Source organism: Thunnus maccoyii, chromosome 5, assembly GCF_910596095.1.
Source record: "Thunnus maccoyii chromosome 5, fThuMac1.1, whole genome shotgun sequence".
NCBI classification, from domain to species: domain Eukaryota; kingdom Metazoa; phylum Chordata; class Actinopteri; order Scombriformes; family Scombridae; genus Thunnus; species Thunnus maccoyii.
Window position 1 is genome coordinate 25808988 of NC_056537.1, and position 12034 is coordinate 25821021.

The window sequence follows — 12034 nt, forward strand, 5'->3', positions numbered from 1 at the left end:
TTAAAAACAAACAAATACCAACAAAAAAACGGTGGATACATTGTTTTGAGCGCCACACAACCCCCATGAAATGATTCATTTCACCATCAGAATTTGATCCATTTGGTCCAATAACATTTGGAATATATAGTAGAGCCGCATGATTCAATTATTTTATCCCCGTTCAAGTTAGCAGAGAGCTAACTGGAAGTTAGCCGGCTCAGCCATAGGAAGTCTCTGGGTGCGCATTCAAACAGCCAGCATGGGAAAGTCCCTCCCAACATGTTATTTAAAAACTCTGAAATACAGAGAGATTTATCTGACCGTGATAAGCTTAATCAGCATTGTGTGAACTCATACGGCAAGGGCTTGAATGTAACAGACGTTCATTTATATGTGAAAGTTCAGCACTGCAGGTTTAACTTGAGACTAACTCTCGCTATTGCAAGACTTGAGACTTGACTCAGATTCTCTCGATTGACTTGAGACCTGACTTGGACTTGCCCCCAAAATACTTTTAAAGGTCACTTGCATTCACAGTTTTTTGTTTTTGTATGTATCTGTTCCAAGAATATCAGAGGCATTCACATCTTAGTTTTCCCATTTACTGATATTCACCAAAATCTATGCTTTTTTCCATTTTAAAAATATTTCTCCATTTACCTCCTATTGGGTGTGGGTAGCCGCCGATTTGGTTGTCATGGGAAAAGAGTGGGTGGCTTTTATCTCTACTTCTCCCACTTCCAGCCTACATTGTGCTCCTCTGTGAACCCTGAAAGACTAGACTTCGAAGCACATCACACAAACCACTGAAGATGAAAAATGATAAATGAGATTCCATAAACCTCTACTTCAGGCTTCTACTCTCCAACAGGCAGATCAATTCGTCATCATCTTTCACTACAGATGCCTCACTTTTTCTTGTGTCACCCCCACCTCTCTCTTCCTGGAGGGGGTTATTTTGTGTCACGCTCAGCACCTACAGTAATATCTGCTATAGCCACCAGCAGCAGCAGGGACAGCAGATGAGCGCAGCCATTGGCTTCTTCCCCTCTCACTGGCCCTCCCCTCATTCAACACAATGGGACTGATTGTCCATGCGACACACACAGGCATACACACACACACACACACACACTCACACACAGAGTGGGCTTTACTCCGGGGCTGAGTGGCGCTCCCCCGCCATATGCCCCATCTCCGCTGGAATGTGATTATCTTCACTCGCTGTGGAGAGGAAGATAGAGCAATGAGGACACGGTAAAAGAAGAGGAAGAACAAGCATCAGAGAGGACAAGAGGTTGAGCGAGTCGGTGTGTCACTGAGTGTGCGGTGTGTGTGTGTGAGTGAGAGAGCGAGAGAGAGAGAGAGGGAGAGAGAGAGAGAGGGGGAAGGAAGGGACGATGCAACCAATGCAGCGAGGCAGCAGTTTAACACGAGCCTGAACCTGCCAGTGTGTGCAAGCGACAGAGCGCACAAGAGAGAGAGGAGAGGAGAGGGAGAGGTCTTTTCACTTCACAGTAAAGCAGTGGATTTTAATTTCTTCAGTGGACTCAAACTCGCTTGTCTCACTGGACACATCCTCCACACAGGTTAGTGCTTCTCAGCCTTTTTTTCAACTCATTTGCCAATCAGCACCGGCACACTGCATCCATCGAGTGCACAATGCAGTCATGGGGCGTCAGGTTATCACAGCTGATAGACAAAATATGACCACAGAGACACTGAAACACTGAAACGCTGTTTGCTATTCTAAACATACACATCTTGAAACACGTCGCCTGCTGAGGCTGATGGTTAACAAAGGGAGGAGCACACATCACAAAAGACAAACCCTAGATCTTACCACAGGATATTGCTCTGGCGGGTACTGTAGCTAAGCGTGGCAGCCGTGGTTGTGTGTGTGTGAGAGAGAGTGTGTGTGTGTGTATGTGAGAAAGAGAGCTGTGTGGGTCTCTAAGCAATGGGAGTTGTACTGGCTGGAGGGGACTATTAATTTTCTTTAAGGCGTTGTTGACTGAGCCTCTGGGCTGCAGGCTGTCTCAAGATATGCACTACAAATCTGCAACTAAACACATACACACACACACACACATGCTTGTGCACGTTGAGGCTGCTGCTGTTGATTTCAGTTAACTCTGTTTGCCATGGTTGGTGTAATCGGCCTCAGCTGTCCACAGTGAGCTGTGGGAAAATATGCAAGTCTGTGTGTGTGTGTGTGTGTGTGTGTGTGTGTGTGTGTGTGTGGTTGTGTGTACTGTGGCCTACTGTTGCTGAACCAAGTGCAAACAAAACCATGATTTTAAGTCACCTTGTCATTACAGCTGTAATACAATCCCTTGATGATAGATGTAACCCTAACTGCTTGTAGTTGCTGTGCTCTATCCCGATTCCTAACATCAAGAAAGAAAAATGGCGCAGTGAATATTATTTATAAAACACTAAATTGTTGCAATAATGACTTTTCTATTACTAGACACACAAAAGGGAAAATACACCCCATGCATTTTTTTCTCTTTTGGCTTAATCTCCCCACACATCTCCCTGCTGTGTGCTCTGTAACTCATTTGGCTAGCTATCTCTTCAGTTGAAACCATTAACTTTATCTGCAGCAATATATTTTCTGGAGTGCTTCCGCCACTCTCTAAGCCTGGCTTCCCATACAGACAGGCAGGGGCAGGGGTGTTATCAGATGCTGCTGTTTGTGCTACGATAGGAGCAGACATTCACTAACAAGGCTCCTCGCCGGGTTTGTGTGTGATCCCACTGAGGGTGGGGTTTCCTCTTGGCGCGAGGAAGTTCCTGCAACATATCCCAGTGCTCAGGTGGAAACATGGAGGGTGGGAGAGGCATCTTTGGCTCAGATATGAATCAGTAAGGAGTTTTTAGAGGGAGACAAACACTCAGCCTCCAAGCTGGCAAGCCTCACTTATTCACTATTTATTTATATTATATATTTTTATTTATTTATTTATTTATTTTTAGCAGGATTCTGTGTGTATCTGTATGCAGAATATGTGTGTGTATAAATCCCCTCTGCTCAGTGGATCTGACTCTGTGCTGTGCTCTGTCAGCAGCTTCAGCTCCATCCTCCTCACCTTCCCTGCTTCCTTTCTCTCCCTTTTATATCTCGGATTATTGTGTTTATTTCTCATTCATCTGTTTCTCCAAATGCTAAATTTAAAATGCTGTGTCATTGCCCTGCAGAGGCGTCACTGCTTTTTGGCAGCTCATCATCTTGTCGTTTTGTCCTCCTTTTGTACAGTGGTTTGTCTTTCTGCTGAGCTTCCCATGACACCGACCACAAATGCTGATTCTGTTTGACACTTTATTCCATCAGGACGTGTCAGATTAAGTGCTATGTGTGTGTGTGTGTGTGTGTGTGTGTGTGTGTGTGTGTTTGTGCATCAAGCACGCGTGTGAACGCAGATGTATGGAAAGCAGGGGACTGAGTGTGTGTGTGTGAAGAGTGCTGGTTTAAGAGAATGATTAATGCAGTGCCAGAAATGAGGAAGCGAGAAAATAATTTCAGTTCAAACATGATCGGTTTAAGAGGAAGTTTGTGTCATGTTAAATGTTAGCTTTCTCTCTTTCTCTTTCTGCCTCATTAGTGCTCCAGCCTTGGCTTTGGGCTCGCCTGCAGGCTTGCTTGCAGGACTGCAGGGTTTTCTGTGCATTCCAGCCCTGCGCTGAGAATATGGGCTCCAGTGCCTCCAGTCAGAGGGGCTCATTCATGCCGAGCACAATGGCCCTGTTTGAGACACAAGTTCTTATCCATGCTGTTTGATTGGCATTATATTCAGCATCTATTTACTTCATCCATAATGCATTAAGTCAAATCTGTTTCACATTAATGAATCTCTGTTGCTTACTGTTTCCTCAGTGCACCAGGATCAATAGAAGGAGATAAACAGAGAGACATTCAGACAGATTAAAAGAAAGAATTCATCAGGAGTAATTTAATGTGAAATATGATGTGTTGAATTAGTTAGATTAAAGCAGCTTTAATCAACACATAACTACTTTTATGTGAAAGGCCTCACTCATGATGAACCCACAGAGAATGATCACCGCAGTCTGCAGCTCAGTTCTAAGGGGGCATTTTAGTGTCTTTCGGCTCATTGTTTTGGTTTTCTGGCCTGTAAAATGATACTGTCTTGGTTCACTCTCAGAGTGTTTCTGTCAGAGAAAAAGCCACTGTAAGCTAGCTGCCCAGTGCCAAATGGCAGACAAAGTTAGTGGCTAGCCTGGCCGAACAAAGTAGAGTATTTAGGAGTTGGTGGAGAGCATAAACAAAGCTTAAGAGAGAGTAAAGGACATCTTTATGTGGTGCCATGTGTCATGACTCCAAATGAAAGCTAATGTTGGTTTATATCTGCTGAATCTACTGATGCTAACAAATTCGCCATTTCAACAGAAAAGTTGCAATATGTCAGTGTTGTCATCAGAGCTTGTTTCAACTGCCTTCAAGTGCCCAAAAATTGTTAGTACTGAAACAAGAACTTGTTCTGTTTTTAGGCCCCTTGATGCCATAAAATCTTTGTCAGTTAAGGAAATGCCCTAGAAATTGAGACGCACAGTACTTGCAGGGGAAAACAGGCTTGATATGATCATCACTGAAACGATTCAGACGTGTTGCATTGTTAAGAAATCAGCTCCTGAAGTGTGGTGGGCAAAATATCTGTCCGCCACGACCTTTCACAAATGCCATGTGCTCTCTCTCCTTTTTTTTTCAGGGCCTCTGTTGTGACTTCATGCCTTTTACTCATGCGCAATAATTACCAAGCCCATTTTTTTGTTTTCATCACCAGACAGCAAGAATTGTAGCCAACATCAGATGAGTAACAACAATTTACTCATAGGCATTCAGCTTGTGAGAATTTCCCATGTGGTTATTCCTGGAGATGGAGTTATATTTTAAGCTCAGGAAGTCATTTACTCTTGCCAAGCTGATGGAAATTTAAATGGTTATTTTTGTAAACATTTTAAAAGTTTGCTTAAAGATGGGTTGCGTGGTCATTGAATGGAAACATAGCTTGAAAATAAGAGAAATACCCTTGGGGCTTGTGTCTCTGCAGGATTCAACTTCACAGAATTAGCACAAATATGAGAGTGCAGCTGTTGTACTTGGGTTTACTGTAGTTTATCTCTTTTAATAGACTCATTCTGATTGCCTTTCTTTTAACACACGAACAGAGTAACAGTCTGTTATGCTAGATATGGGTCAGTTCCTCATATCTGTGCTTAATCTGTGAGACTTGTCAAGTCCATTTGATTCAGTCTTACCATAAAAGAGCACACTGTGAATAAGCACTGTTGTTCATTTACAAATAGACCGGTCTGCTGGGGCCCAGTCAGACGTGGTGATTGGGCGGACAGGCTATTGATTGACACATTTGGGAGCTCCTGCCATGCAGCTGTGATCTGTTTTCCAAGGTAGATAGGCAGGTCACAGAGGGACAAAGGGAGAAGAAGGAGAGAGAAGGTGATGGAGAAAGAGAAGGCAGGTTGGTAGAGAAAAGAAAAGAGGCACAGTGAAAAGAAGGTCGTAAGAGAGAGCAAGAAAGAGAGAATGACTGCTGCCTGTTGATGTTATCGCATACTCTCATTCCAACAATCGATCCCTTTCTCAGTGGCCAGTGATCACAGAGTCCACTATCTCTACACTGCTGTTTGGATCTCAATTATGGCACTCTCATGACTCAGATTCTTTCTCCACCACTAAATCTGTTTTTTAAACAAAACCAGTCACAGTTTCACACGTGTTTCATTCAGTTATGGAACTAAATGTGTTTGCCATCTGATATCCGGAGTGTCCTTCTCAGGATGATAATTATACTTGCAGTGACAATCAAGAAACATCTGTCTGCTTCCTCTTCGCTTTCTGTAAGTGACTTCAAAAGTATGGAGAGGAAGTGTTTAACAAGGGGGAGGGGGCGCCGTTCAGGTTCAGGATCACAGTACACCACAGTCACCCACTTGGCCTGCCCTCATTAGACATGGGCCAGAGAGCATGTTCAGATCATGCTAAAAGCTTATCTACACATACTGAGGCTGTGTAGGGAGCATGCTGAGAGCCAGAGAGGAGATGGACAGCGTCTGCACATGATGTACGAATTTCATGAGGCGCAAGAAAGTTAGTGGAATGTGAGGAAGTCCAAAAGGGAAAAAAGCATACAGGCCATTATGTAGCTGAAAAGGAAGGCTTTCTGGAAGAAGCTTTGTTGCATAGAAGTACCACAATCTTCTGCTCAAATTCACTAAGACTAGCTAAATGGGTTCTCAACATTCTTGGCTTTTGACCCCTTATTACAAGTTATAGCCTTAGTGTTGACTTGAGCTGTAAGCAGTTTGACCAAAGATAGATTTTTCAAAGGGTTTTTAGAGGTATGAAAGGGTAAAAGTATCCAATATTTCACAAGAAAAATGCTAAAAGTTAAAGCTGCCCCAAATCAATATTTTAGTATATACAACGGATCAAATAACTTCATGTAATGCGAAAGGGGTCAAGCTTTGTGATGATCCCACAGAGAATTATCACCCATCAGTTCTTCAGAACTTTTCAGTATCTTTAACTCACTGTTTTGGTTTTAAGGCTTGTAACTTTACTGTCTTGGTTCACTCTCACCGCTCTCATTCAATTTGTCCCCATCCTCAGAAGGCAGCTGTTTTCAGAGAATAACACCTGGTAAACTCACTGTACGTTAGGCCTACCTGTCCATGCAGACAAAGTTAGCATAGCGGAGCACTAAAGAGCAGGATAAAACAGACCAAAACAGAGCTAGAAAGAGAGCGAATATTGGATATTACTTACAATGTTAATATTGCGCTATATCTCCTGGATGTGTAAATAGGCAACTGTTTGTTAAAATGATAACTTATGTGTGATAATATGTCATTGCTCTATTTATAGCTTGTTGTGTTGCCCCCCAAGTGGCCAAAAAATCAACTAATACCGCATGAAACAAAAGTCTGAAAAAATATTTTTTGTAAAAGATAACAATATATACATATTCCTTCTCATATTCTTTCTCATACCTTCAATTATTTTGGTACCCCTCATGTATATCTTGGGACCCCCCACAGTGTCCTGAACCCCAGGTTGGGAACCACTTCTTTAGATCATTGTAAATAAAGAATTTTCTGATTGGCTTATTATCTGTATAATAATTACAGAATTGAATTGCTGGATGGAGAGTAAACTACATCATATGACCATGTTTGCTCCATGAGCTGGAGACAGGGTCTCATCTGGTTGCTTTGAACACATAAAGGCTTTACAAGGCCTTTTAATTTTCACTCTATTATGTTTGTGGGAGAAAACCATAACTCTTTGGTAATTGTCCATTATGGAAGGACAGGAGAGCAGGGAGACAGCCGCATCTGGCCTCTTTCAATAGCCAATCTCTTCTGTGTCAAGCATGAAAACCTCAGACATTTGCTCTCTCACACACACACACACACACACACACACGGACACACATCATTATCATCAGCATGAACCTCAGTATGATTAAAGGGGTGTGACTTGGCATGTTAATATGTTCTCCCCTTTTCCATTATTTATGAGTTACATTTGAATGGTAGTTATCTCAATCTAGGGCATCTATGCAAATGAAGCCAAGGTTACTTTGCATTCTTGTGTCCTTATGGGCAGAAATGGTCTTCTTTTATATTTAATGGTATCTATTTCTCATCATTATAGGACGATAAGTGCAGATTCTGCTTGGTGATTTAGTTTTTTTTTTTTTCTGTGTGTAACATGAATTTCTGCTGCAGTATTTCAGGAGTCAGATTAGGCTCAAATTAGGCGTCGGGGGTTTTGTGTAACACAATTAGCATGTGTGAAAATACAGTTATTGGATGCACTGGCACAGGAGCAAAAAATTAGCTAAAAAGATAATGTAGTTTATCCTGGTAGGAAATGTGTTTGATAATGGGTTATTTGCTTATTTTGCAGAGCTGCAGATAGTTAAATATTAACTGCTACAGCTGGTTAATTTTCATCTTTGGCACTTCTCCATTCACTCACCCCTCTCTCTGCTGCCCTTTCTCCTCAGGAGTGATTTACCCCCCCCTCCCTTGGTTCCTCCTCCCAACCCATGGGGTTGTCCTTGGGTGCTGGCTAACCCTCAAAACACTATAAGCGTCCGTGAATCAGCGTCTTGAAGGACGACTTCACCCTACTCCCTCCTCCTCCCATTCTCTTTCACACCTGGTGACTCTAGTTTCCAGGGAACCGGTTTGTACAGTGACACGGCAGGTATTCTGAAGGTTTGATGGGTAAACACAGATATGAAGCAACCAGCTGACGAGGACTTGAGGAAACTTGTGTCTGAAAAGAGGACTGTAATTTATAGATATAGATAAAACTGAGTTGAAGAGAGATTCTGATATGGACAAACACCGTGTGGTTATCAAGACGGGGAAATCCCAGCCGCACTGGAGAGAGGAGATCTCAGGTATTGTAGAAATGCTTTCTTTGGTTAAACAGCCAGGCAGCTCAGTGAGGTCAAAAAAATACAGTTTGTTTTGGTTTCAGTAAAGAGATTAGAAGTGGACTCTGTCTTTGAACCATTGAGAAAAAATAAACTGGAGGAAGCACTGTTTTTTAGCACAAAACCCCTGCACACACAGATGCATCCGTCAGTTAAGGTACAGTCATCTTAAAAACATTCTAAACATGCAACGTGTCTGCCGTGGGGAGAATATTGAGGAGATAATTATGCATGACATGCACGGTGAGCCATGAATGACGCCGAGTAAAGCCAAAGGGAAAGGGGACACAATCAAGTTAGCTGTTACAGGCTGCAGCTGATGTGATTTTTATATGTTCAAGTATGATACAATATGTGTATGTATTTTGTGTGAAAAAATGAAAGTAGAACCTTATTTGATTTTGAGTCAAGTTCAATAATTAATGTTACCTATAAGTTAACAAGGATGATTTGATCTTTAATTTTTCTACATTTTAGTTCGTGATTTTAGTTTTGATTTGTTTCTTTTTATTTTCATCGTTGACATTTTCTTTTGTTTTGCTTAATATATGTTTAAGTTTACTTCTGAATAGTTGGCATCTGGTTCTACTATACACAGAGCATCCATGAGCACTTTCAGTAGTTGGACTCTACGCTTGTTGAAGTGAATTACGAAGCAGCTTGACGAAAAGCGTAGAAAATATGCGAGTAGTGCCAGTAGAGACACTAGTACGCCATTTGGTGTGTTGACTGAACATCAGACACGGGTTATAACCCTTTTGCTGTTCCACGCTACAGCCGTCTGTCGGAGTCCTCTTGTTGCTATAGAGGAAGTCAATGTAAACAGAGACAGATGTTTGTTTACACCACATTCTGATGGGGAGATACTGCTGCATATACAAACACACACAATTCTGAAGCTGTGATAAATGTCACATTTCATTATCTATACTATATAAGCACATGGTGTATGTGTCAAAGAGAGGACACCACTGTGCTTTTGATATTTACATTTTTATGTAAATAAAACACAAACCACCAAATTGTAGTCGTAATAAAATTATGGCCTCTATTTTCTCATGTCATGTTCAGTTGTTTCAGGATCTTAAGAGTTAAAATTGCTTTTCATTAAGTGGAGAGCAGATTGGACTACTGTGAATCTAACTGCTAACTGTGGTTTTTATGTTCTTTGACTACCATCATTGGAGGATTTGCTACAGTTTGCCATCTGTGATGCGTGTTTAATTCATGATGCTAAGTAGAGGAAACTGAATCCCAAAGACATCCAGGAGATGCAATTTTGTGGTCATATATGCGTCAATAACCTTACTGTGTATCCACCTTCACTTCTGTAATTTGTGCTTACTGTAATTGACAGTAAGTAAGCAAGAAACATCATAAGTGAAAAAAACTGACACCGCTTTCCTAATTCCTCAGTTTCTCTCACAGTTATTGGGCCACAAATTTTGAGACATTTTTTCAACACTATGTTTTGTGGCACTCTCACCAGCTTGTTATTATCAATACTAGACCGAGATGAAACCAAAAGGCAGGTACAGATGTGACTCTGAGTTTTACTCTCAGTATTCAGACCTGTGCCTTACATAACTTCCTAAATCCTGCCTCACCGGTCTGCAGCGTTCACATAGTGGCTGAATATGTACATATGATCTCAAGCAGTTTGTCTATCTGCTGTGGTCACTCTGTGAAGATTTGAAGATTATTGAACATGAAAAACAGGAAGTTGACAGAAAGGAAGAGGATGTTTGGGGTCGGGCAAGTAGCTGGACCAGTAACCTCTCCTCAGTCATACATCATTGTAGAAGCCTGGTTCCTCCACACCCACATTTTAGAAATGCACTCATTTAAGCTTTTAATCCCTCATGAAAATAGTTTCATATTAAGGGTTGTTGTCACTTACATTCTGGTAGGGTGTGTGTCATTTTCTTTTTTCATTATGCGTGGATTTTCAGTGACACCTCCCCCACTTGAGGAAACAATAGGCATCATGATGATACTGGTCACATGGCCGTGAGTCTGCTGGGAGGGTCACAGTTCAGTTAGTGGGTTGTCTCTATGGGGAAATGTCTGATATGTGTGTAATGCTTTTGATAAGCTGCTTACATGTGTTATACTCTGAATAGGGAACTTATATAACAGATTGGGGTTCAACTTATGTATTGTAAAATAAGTTTTTTGTGTGTGTGTGTGTGTGTGTGTGTGGACAGCAGGAGGAGGCCTGTCATGAGGAGTCCAGATGGTGGGTGGAGAAAGCCCTCCTTTAATCCCTGAGCCAGGATATTATACCCCCCCCTTTACACGGACACACACACACACACACACACACACTCAGTCATTTGTACCTCCCCTTGACTGTTAGCACGGCACCACACTGAGTTTGTCCACTTTTCTTTTATGTGGCATTATCTACACTCCATTATGTCGTTCTCTGTTCAGCACTGTGTTGTTACATCCCAACTGATACTGTGCTAAATACTAAATATAGTTGAGGGAAACAATGGTTCACATGGACAGTCTACTAAAAGATTGATTCAATGACAAAATATAAATGGACTTATACCTTCTCCCTTTTGAGATTTTGGAAGCATCTTGTATTATTATGAGGTGATTATTCTCCTACATTGTGAAAACATTACAGCACGACTGAGACGATTTTTTGTGTAGAAACATATAACAAACACACATTTGGTGATAAAGAGTTGTCATGAGTAAAGATATTTTTGCAGTTGAATAATAAACTTAAAGGTACCCTGTGGAGTTTTTGACCACTAATAGCGCCATGAAGCAATGTTTTCAAGAGCAGGTCCACCAGTACATTTTCCTGCCATCAGTTCCTCATTATTCTGCTGATTGACAGTTGGCAAAGGTAACGCACCAAGAAATGTAATAATGTGCCAACATGTGCAGTGAAGAATATTGCAAGCTAGCAAATGTCATTGTAAACAATGCACAATTTAAAATATTCAAATAATCATCTAATACATTCAACTCATTTGTCAGACCTCAACGATACAAACAATGCATTTTGGTGAGAAATGCTGAATGTTAACATAAATTTTGTTTATTTACAAGAAATCTCAGCAGAGTGCCTTTAATTATCAACGAGAACAGTGACCGAAAATGTGAGATAACAGTATATTTTAAACTGTAAACATAATTGAAATTTAAATCATTTTAAATTACTATAAAGTAAAATACATAAAACAAAACTGTATTTATCTTTATTGAGAACAGGTAATGCATTTATTGCTGCTTCTTTTTGCATATGTGCCAACATACAGTTGTCACTGATATGCAGTATCTGTGATAACCTGATATTAGCCAGTCATATCGCACTGCTGGTCAGGTGTTAGAAAACATGGATTGATATCACTTTTCTTGCAGAAATCAGTCTAGAAATCAGTTTCATGAAAAAAGATGAAAGATAATGAAACAACTTACTCACCATTTTGATTGGTTGGTGCCATTTTCATCATCACTGCGATGTCAACGCCAGTGCATTGCTGGAGAGAGAAAAGTTGAATGAAGTCAACTCAAGGTTAATTTGTACTGTTGTA

The 12034-nt window shown here is 41.1% G+C and overlaps 1 protein-coding gene across 1 annotated transcript in view; it reads left to right on the forward strand.

The window, feature by feature from the left end:
- fgd4a (FYVE, RhoGEF and PH domain containing 4a) overlaps positions 1-12034 on the forward strand; it is a 53272-nt gene that overhangs the window by 16163 nt on the left and 25075 nt on the right. The gene's annotated exons all lie outside the window — the stretch shown is intronic.